We start from the raw sequence: 9,227 nt of genomic DNA, 5'->3' as shown, positions 1-9,227 counted from the left end.
CTCGGAATAGACAGTATAGTTGCGAGCACGGTATTGCTGCTGGAGGATCCTGTCTGAAGGGAGCATTGTAGATAAAGTTTTCTCTATCTTCTCCGCGTTAGTAGGTTCCTTCCCGCAAAAGCGCAATTTAGAACTTATCTTATGAACCTTGTGGTTGTACTCACCGATGGACTTGAAATCCTGAAGACGAAGGTGAGTCCAATCATGGAGTGCTTCTGGCAGGACAACTGCTTCTGCTGTTCATATCTTGTTTTGAGGGCTAGAAACAAAGTATTGGGAGATTCCTCCTCTAAGTACTCAGACTTAAGATCTGGGTGAATATGATGCCTTATGATGTATAAAGCTGCATAGTTTTGTTGTTCTGTCAGCGGCGTGGTTCCGGCCGGTAGAGGAGTCTCCGGGTCCTGGATTGCACGCGCTATCCCACGGGAAGCAAGACTGATCTTGACGTCCATGGCCCATGTAGGGTAGTTGTGGCCATTGAGGGCAAGCTCCTCAAATTCTTTTGCGGTCATCGTTTACCTACATGGATGAACCAGAGATAATTAATTTACTGAGGGTAAATTAAAAACCATCATGGTTGTATTGTAATAATGGTGCAAAATTTGATACTCAAGTGAAGAACTTGAATAATGTAGACCTCAATTGATTGAACATAACACGTCCAAGATCGCATGGATCTCACAGTAATAGGCTACATAATCTGACAATGTCAGTAGATGCATTTGTTTCTATTACTGTGTGTATGTTATCAATTCAAATATAAGGAAATGCACATTCAAGGTAATCATTTGTCGAATTGGACAAAATATAGACCGTGATTCCAAATATAATGAGGGAGGCGTGTATCAAAAATTTGCAAGTTTGTTGTACGAGAGAAATTAATCTCAATCGTTGGAACATGTTCTAGAAAATTGGAATGTGGTAAACACATTGAACATGACATTTCTAGATAATGTTGGTCCTTTATTTACATTATCAAATACATTACATAATGTAAACAGCCTACAAATACTTACACAAGTCCTAAAATAGAGTAAATCTAAATACCAGACTAGAATGTAAATAACTACATGTCAATAGGCTAAACAGTACTAAAACAGTGATAAATTACTGCTACAACTACTGTTAAAAGGATTAAACAGAAGAAAGAAAGAGAAATTTCTGCAATTCAGCCCGTAGCCAGGGACTATCTGGGCACAGGCCCAAAGCCCACGTGGAGTGGGGGCGGTCGGCTGGCCTTTATACGGCTGGTGATTAGGGATCGAGGGATCCCAATCCTCCCGACCAACTCCTGTGCGCCGCCACCCCCACACACTCCATTGCTGCTGCTCACAAAGTGGTTGCCGACGTGCCTCCTTCTTCCTCGGACGAGGAGATGTAGACGACACCGGCAGGGACGCCGTTCGGCAGATCGGAGGCAAGGTCGGAGCGACGACTTGGGCGGCGGTCGATGGCGGCGATAGCGCGGCCGAAGAGGCGGCGGCGACCGTCCATGCTCGCGGAGTCCAGGAGGCGTGGTCAGGCGGCCGTACGCGGGGGCGGCGGTGCCTCGTCCGGGACGGTGTCGTCGGCGCCCGGAGGCTCGACGGCGACGCGACTCGGGCCGGCGTCCTCGTCTGCAGGCGGCGCCACCAGCGTCGGTCCAGCGCCTTGGCTCGCCACTGCAGCGCCGTTGGGGAACGGCACGAAGACGAAGAATCCCGGCTCATCAGCCGGCGCCGGAGGCGGAGGCGGAATCCGAAAGGGAGCCGCGAGCCTGGGCTCGGGGTTACCATCTCCTACGCAGGCGGAGCTGGCCACCGTTGGGGCGTGGTCGCCGCGAGCAGCAGCGCGATGGCCGTGTCCAGGTGCGCGGAGGCCACGTCCAGGGCCGCGTAGAGCAGCATGGTGGCCTTTTCCAGCGCCACGACGTCCAAAACGGCGGGGGCGGTGCACGGCCCGGCGAAGTCGGCGGCGCCCGCCTACTTGATGATGGCGACGGGCGGCGAAACGGCGACGGCGGCCGTCCTCACGGATGAGGCGGAGGAAGAAAGAGATGAGTCCATGCATCTCACCGTTGGCGAGGCCTTCGTGTGCTCTCGGCAGAGCGTGCGTGATAACGTGTTTGAATGAAAAGATCAACTTGTATTGATTGATAGAAATAGTACAGCTTATATATGTTTGGAAGAGACGCATCGCACAAGACGCGATGGTTGGAACCGATGCAACGGTTAGAGGAGGGGAAAAGAGATGTGTCGGTTGCTACAAGACGCCTGCATGCCGCAGGACAAGGGGAGATTTCCCTCTAATTAATATGCGCTAACTAATCACAACAGTGTAGAATGATGCATGCCAACATAATATTATTGAGATCACCCTGTTCATATGAACATGCCGGAAGCCGTAAAATAGACCATCGCGCCTGCAACACACCAAATACACGTTCCACGTCCTTTCTTGCTCCCTCTTGATGTTTCACAAACAACTTGTGCTTTTCTGTTAAAGCCATCGGTATTGACTTCATGAATGCTGCCCACTCGGAGTATATTCCATCTACAAGGTAATAACCAAGTTGATATTCCTTCTCGTTGACAGTATAGTTCACTCGAGGAGCTTGCCCTTTCAGTTGCTCAGTGAACAGCGTTGATTGGTTAAGCACGTTGATGTCATTGTTGGATCCGGCAACACCAAAAAAGGCATGCTATATCCAAAGATCTTGAGATGCAACCGCCTCTAGAATAACAGTAGGGGCTCCTTTATACCCGCTAGTGAATTGCCCCCTCCACTCTAACGGACATTTCTCCCAATGCCAATGCATACAATCGAGGCTTCCTAACATACCGGGAAACCCACGTGTCTCTCCAATATCAAGTAAGCGTTGCACATCATCGACATTGGGTCTTCGCATATACTCATCGCCAAATATATGAATCACGCCTTCAACAAACAGTTTTAAGCACTTAATTGAAGTGCTCTCGGCAATCTTCAGATACTCATCGAGAGCGTCCGCCGGGGTACCATACGCCAATTGGCGAATAGCCGATGTGCATTTCTGCAACGGAGAGAGTCCATCGCGGTCAAGAGCATCTTTCCTTTGCGTGAACTCAGGAGACCACTCTCCTAGTGCATGCACAATACGCTCGAAAAGAGGCCTTCTCATCCGAAATCTTCTACGAAATACTTTTTTCTTGTAGGTAGGATTATCACAGAAATAGTCGCGTACCAATTGCTCGGCGGCTGCTTCACGTGGCCTGTTCACGTAAGTCCTCGGACCACTTCTGCTTGATGTTACTTGATCTTCGAGGCTTTCCTTCACTTCTGCTGCGATCCCCTTGCCTAATGAGTCTAACATGTCCATCTGGACAAGGTAGTCTTCTAGTGTGTAGAGGGAGGAAGGATTGGTGATACTTGCTTCAGCTTCACCATCGGAACCATCGTCTGGTTCACTACTGGCCATCTTGAACAGGGAAAGAAGTGGTGCAGTATGCAGGAGTGAGGAAAAGAGAAGGCATACGCTTGTATATATAGCACACTGTTGTGAAACGATTCATGTGTAAAGGAAAACTCAAACGATTGAGCTTCAGCAATGATTAAAAAAGGTAACGGGCAGTAGTAGTAGCTGATCGGTCCATCAGGTAACAGTAACGCACATCAATTAGAGTAGCTTCACCGATGATTCATAAAAGGTAACTGACAATAGTAGTAGCTGATCAGTCCAAAAGCTAACAGCAAACCATCACGTTCACATCAATTTTAGAGTAGCCGATCGGTGCACACAATAAACTGACCGGACAACAAAAGTGATGAACGATCCATCAGGTTCACACAACAAACTGACCGAGCCAATTTCTAATATGCTTCATAGTGCACCACTTTTTCCCTTCAATCACCTTGCCAATCAGTAGACAAATAAATAATCAGTAGCCATAATTATTATTTTCTCATGAAATAGAGCAGCGATTCAGGTTCACAACAAAAATTAACCGATCGAGAGACAAACAATGAAAATACCTGAATAATTAGCTGAACCAAAAATCATGCTATTCACCTTGATCAACTTGTCAAACTGTAGACAAATAAAATAGTCAGTAGTTGCTTGGAGATGCTTGAAATGAGTACATGTGCTTGGGAATTAACCAGTCGAAAGACAGAAAATAACAATACCTGAAGCTTCTTCGGGAAATAATATGGCCTCCAAAGCTTGCTATTAGAAACTTTTGTCTGTTCTAATCATTGCAAGAAAAAAGTACAAACAAACAAGCGAAGCACATCCAAGTTCAAGTGTCTGATATAGCAGTAAACCGTTTGCACAATAAGCACACAGACACACATCACGGGGGACTTGCATATCCTGCTACGTCCACAGCGAAATCCGATTCAGCAAGCAAAAACCTGAAGAATTGCAATGGTCTAATGCTACAGAAATTAAGGCTAAGACTTCAGAGTCTCTCTGCTTCAACACGCACACATGCTGAATCAGGTACTCGAGCTATAGAAATTACAATTACCTAATGCTGCTCTATAACCCAAATAGAATTGCATAATGCTGCATACTCGAGCTAGAGAAATTGTAATTGCCAAAGATTGAATTAAAGCAGAAATTTTATACCATGTAGGGTTGGCTGAGGAGGATTCCATGAGAGGCGGGTACAGGTGTGGCGGTGTCGAGGGGCTGGCCGAGGATCTTGTCGGGGCGCCGGGGTAGAAGAGAAGCTGTGGAGAGCGGCTGGCGTACGAGCTTGCTGTGGCGCCGGGGAAGTGATGCGGCGGCGGCGAGGTGGCCGATGGCCGGACTTGCGCGGCGTCCTTACGGGCACCGGACTTGGCCATGAATCTGGTGGCTTTGCGCCGCCTGCCAGAGCCGCCGCCGGCCGGCAAGACGGAGTGCGGGGCGCCGGAGCTCCAAGGCGGCAGGGAGGGAGAAGGATGAGGCCCAGCCGTGGAGGAAGAGAAAGTCACACGGGTGGGGATTTTCTTGGTTGCTTCGCGATGCGTCCGGCCGCCCGCACACAGGATCGATTAGCATTAATTTTTTCTCGTATGCAGCGCTATGTTACCGGAACTAGCTAAGTTCCTCCAAAGCTCTCTCTCTTCATTTAATCAATGCCACGTAGGAATTTTTGCTGAGTTGGATCCAAAGTTCTTGCTGAAGTTCTCTGCATTGGGGCCAGCCTCAGGTATAATAATCCCTACCTGGAGGTTGGCGTGGTCCTATTCGATGTTCGGCTTGCTAATTTACCGGGAATGCATGTGATTTGGGGCTTGCGATTAGTAGTTACGAAGCCTGACTAATGGGGAGGAACATGCGAAAACTTGTTGTTGCTTCAGATTATTCGATGCTTGAATTAATTGGAGGGCGCAGTAAGCTGACTGTGAATGCGCAGTGGTAGGAGTACTAGTAACACTTCATTTTCCTTTGTTGGCATGCGCGTTCCGCATTAAACACACACACGCCCATCTATCCATGTCTATTTATTTTTAGGGATGTTGGCATGCAAATCAGCATTAAAGACACACACACACATCCTCTGATATGCTACCTTTATATTCTACTCTACACATTGCAGACATGGCATCATCCACTGATACAGATATGCTGGAAGAGAATGTGCCCGCCAAGACAACTACTGTTCAAGTGAAATGGTGTGGCAATGATTATGATGTGGTGGTACAATCTGATGCCGATGTTGGAGAGCTAAAGCGACGTGTCGAACACGATACGGAACTTCCTTTCAAGAGGCAAAGACATATAAACACTCAGACAAATGATGAATTGGCTGATAATTATCGTGTTTCTCTGTTGGACAGTCCACCCACGACGTTTCTCATTGGGTAATGTTTTTTTTCTCATTGTCCTTGTAAATGCACAAGGATTCAAGTGTCAGTCATGTACGCATTTTTTACATGTTTCTATGAAATATATGTTGAACTCCCACTTCTTTTTATCGGCTGAAGCATGATGCAATTTTTTTATCATATCTCCTTTGTTGTCAAATTCTGAGTTCGTAGCATGATATCATCTAAACACTAGATATTTCTCATGCAGATTCCTGTATATTCCTATTAGTTTTAAAATACAATGTTTCCTGTATATTCCTATTAGTTTAAAAATACAATCTCATACCTCACTACAAACATTTCGAATCCAGGTTGAACAAACCGGACCTTCCACTCTACTTGCGGTATTTTTCTTACGGATTTGCTATTTTACAGCTCAGTGTTTTGCAATTCGTTGTCATTCAAATCCTTATCCGTCCGTTCTTGCGTGGAGATTCGTGCTGGTTTTTGTTTTTGTTCGGTCTCGTTTCTTGGTCCGGTTTTGTTGCCGGGCGCGGTTTTCTTTCTGCCCGTTACCGCCGCCCCACGGCCCGGCTCCCATTCTGGTTGCTCTGTTTCGATAAGGCCGAGGGCGAGCTCGAGCGGCGCAACAGAGGAGGCGCTTCGTCCCCGGCCATGGCGTTTTTGAGATCTTCCACCGCTCGATCTTGTTTTCGGTTCCCTTACTCTTCAATCCCCGGTGTCGCGGTTCGTTGTTCCTCTCTTTCGCTCTCTCCCTTGTGCTTTTGGTTGCGTCTGGTTCCAGATCTAGGTGAGTTCATGTCGCCCTCCCGCCGCGCCCTGCTGTAGTTGTAGATGCCTGATTTGGTGTCTTCCCGTTGGAGATGGAGATGCATGATTTTGTTGTCTCCCCACGCCCCTGATGTAGTTATAGATGCGTGAAGTTGTTGTCTCCCCGCACCCCTGATGTAGTTGTACATGTGCGATTTTGTTGTCTCCCCGCTGGAGATGGAGATGCGTGATTTTATTGTCTCTCCACACCCCTGATGTAGTGGTTGTTTGCCTTGTTTCCCCCAGTCCGAAGTTGGGGGATTATGTATATGCACCCTGTAGGTGCGCGATTCCGCGGCTTTGTGTCCTGCTCTTTTATGTTTTGATGCTTCCTGCTCATGTTTAGTTTCATTTTTGCAGTCCCTGGTTTTACCTCCTGTTTCGTTGTTGTAAATGCAGGTGTTTAGCTTCCTTTTCTGCCATGTTTTTTACCCTATGTGTTTGTCTGATGTTGACTACAAGCAGACATGTAGTTTGAGTCCAATTTCAGTGTAATTTCTCCCAGCCCATTCAGTGTAATTTACTGAATATATCGAATGTAATTTGTCTGATGTTGTCCCAGCCCAATTCATGTTTAGCTCTTTTTCAGTGTATCTACAGTGTTATTTTGATCGTAATTATAGTGTAATCCCAGTATTTCAATGTAATTTGTCCTAGCCTTACAGTGTAGTTTATCCAATATCTTTCCCGCTGTGTTGTTGAGTGAATTTTACTGTGTTATTTGAGTGTAATCCATCTCATTATTACAGTGCAGTTTGTCCTGGACTTACAGTGTACTTTCACCTAATATTCCAGTGTGGAAATTACAGTGGATTTATAGTGTAATTTGAATGTAGTTGCAGTTTAATTTGTCCCAACTTTACAGTTCAATTTTGTCCCCAGACTTACCCTAATTTTTCCAGTGTGTCATAGTGCAATTACATATCCCAATTTACAGTGCATTTTGTCCCAGACTTACTGTGTAATTTTACCTAATTTTTCCAGTGTGAATTGTCATAGTGTAATTACAGTTGATTTATAGTGTAATTTGAATGTCAGTTGCAGTGTAATTTTTATCCCAAGTTTACAGTGCAAGTTTGTCCCCAGACTTACAGTGTATTTTACCTTATTTTTCCAGTGTGTCATAATGTAATTACAGTGTAGTTTATCCCAATTTACAGTGCAATTTGTCAGACTTACAGTGTAATTTACCTAATTTTTCCACTGTAAATTGTCATAGTGTAATTACAGTGGATTTATAGTGTAATTCAAATATAGTTACAGTGTAATGTCCCAACTTTACATTGTACTTTACCCAATAATCCCAGTGTGATTTGTCATAGGATTTGAGTGGATTTTTACTGTGTAATTTAGGTCAGTTTGCACAGTAATTTTGTCTAGATTTTCAGTGTAATTAAGTCCAGTTTAGCTAGTTTTCACTGTACTTTGCTTGGATCAGTACTGTAGGGCTTTCGAATGTTTCCTGCAGCATAAGTTTTGTTAGCTTTTACTTTTCTATGTATTTTAAACATCTTCCGGAAGTTTTAGCAACTGTATCTCACATTAAGTATGAGTTCTTCCTATGATAGTCTCAGTAGATCCTCTTCAGTTACTGCCCTCATCATGCTCCTCTCATGACACATTTGAAGAGAAGAATGTCAGTGTTAGCGTAATCATGAGCAGCCAAGCGTTTAGAAATAGATGATAGTGTTTGCAACGTCTATCTGCTTGTTTTGTAATCTGTATTTTATTTTTTGCACTGGCTTGTGCTCTCTACTTACTAGGAACTTACAATGTATTTATCTCAGTTTTTAATTACTGTAGTTTGAATTATAAAATTTCTAGTTGCTTACACTGGAAGTTCCTAGTTGAATTCACTGGGATTTTCTATTTGCAGTGGGATTGTACACTAGAATTTCATAGGTGCTTACACTGTAATAAAACTTGTAAGTACATGCATTTAAAAAACTTGAGTACACTGAAATTTTCAAGTTACCAATAGTAGTATGTACACTGGAAATTACCAGCTAGTTACACTGCAATTTACTGGGTAGTATTCACACTAGTTTTTACATTGTGATGTACACTGGCATTTACATGGATTTTAAAAATGTAAGTACACTGGAAATTACAAGTAACCTACAGTAGTTTTTATACTGGAAATTACCATCAACTTACACTGGAATTTACTGTAACACTTGATTTTACGTCAGGATGTACACTGGAATTTACATTGGGATTTACACTGGAAATTCAGAAGTGCTGTATTTCCATGTTAATTTACATTGTAAATATTCTTGTAAGTTTTCCGAAAACTAAACTGTATTTTCCATTGAACAATTTCAGCATTTCAGTGTAATTTCCATGTTGATGTCAATGTAATTGATCACAAAAATTATGGGATTTGCCCAGAAATACAGCTGATGTTGATCTATCTCTTGTAGATGAAGAAAATTCCTCCTGATTTGTTCTTGTGACAGGTGAAGAGAGAAGATGGCGAGCAGTTGGGATAGTTGTTGAATTCCCTCCGATGTTCTTCCTTCTTGTTCCTCGTCAGGTACATCCTCTTCTCCCAAACCCTTCTGATTTATGCTTGATCTCCCTTCTTCTCCTCCCCCCTCGCCCATGGCCGCCTCCATCTTCCCCCTTCTGATTTG

At 44.5% G+C, this 9,227-nt stretch overlaps 1 long non-coding RNA gene across 1 annotated transcript; it reads right to left on the bottom strand.

The window, feature by feature from the left end:
* Positions 1-3,595: 3,595 nt before the first annotated feature.
* Positions 3,596-5,814, bottom strand: LOC125529950. The gene is made up of 2 exons (XR_007292797.1): positions 3,994-5,814; positions 3,596-3,872 (listed from the first exon to the last, which is right to left on the bottom strand). It is a non-coding gene; the product is annotated as an uncharacterized LOC125529950 (long non-coding RNA).
* Between the last annotated feature and the right edge of the window lie 3,413 nt (positions 5,815-9,227).

Source organism: Triticum urartu, unplaced genomic scaffold, assembly GCF_003073215.2.
Source record: "Triticum urartu cultivar G1812 unplaced genomic scaffold, Tu2.1 TuUngrouped_contig_597, whole genome shotgun sequence".
Classification (NCBI taxonomy): Eukaryota; Viridiplantae; Streptophyta; class Magnoliopsida; order Poales; family Poaceae; genus Triticum; species Triticum urartu.
The sequence above is the reverse complement of the archived record's forward strand: the minus strand, read 5'-3'. Positions and strand labels throughout refer to the sequence as shown.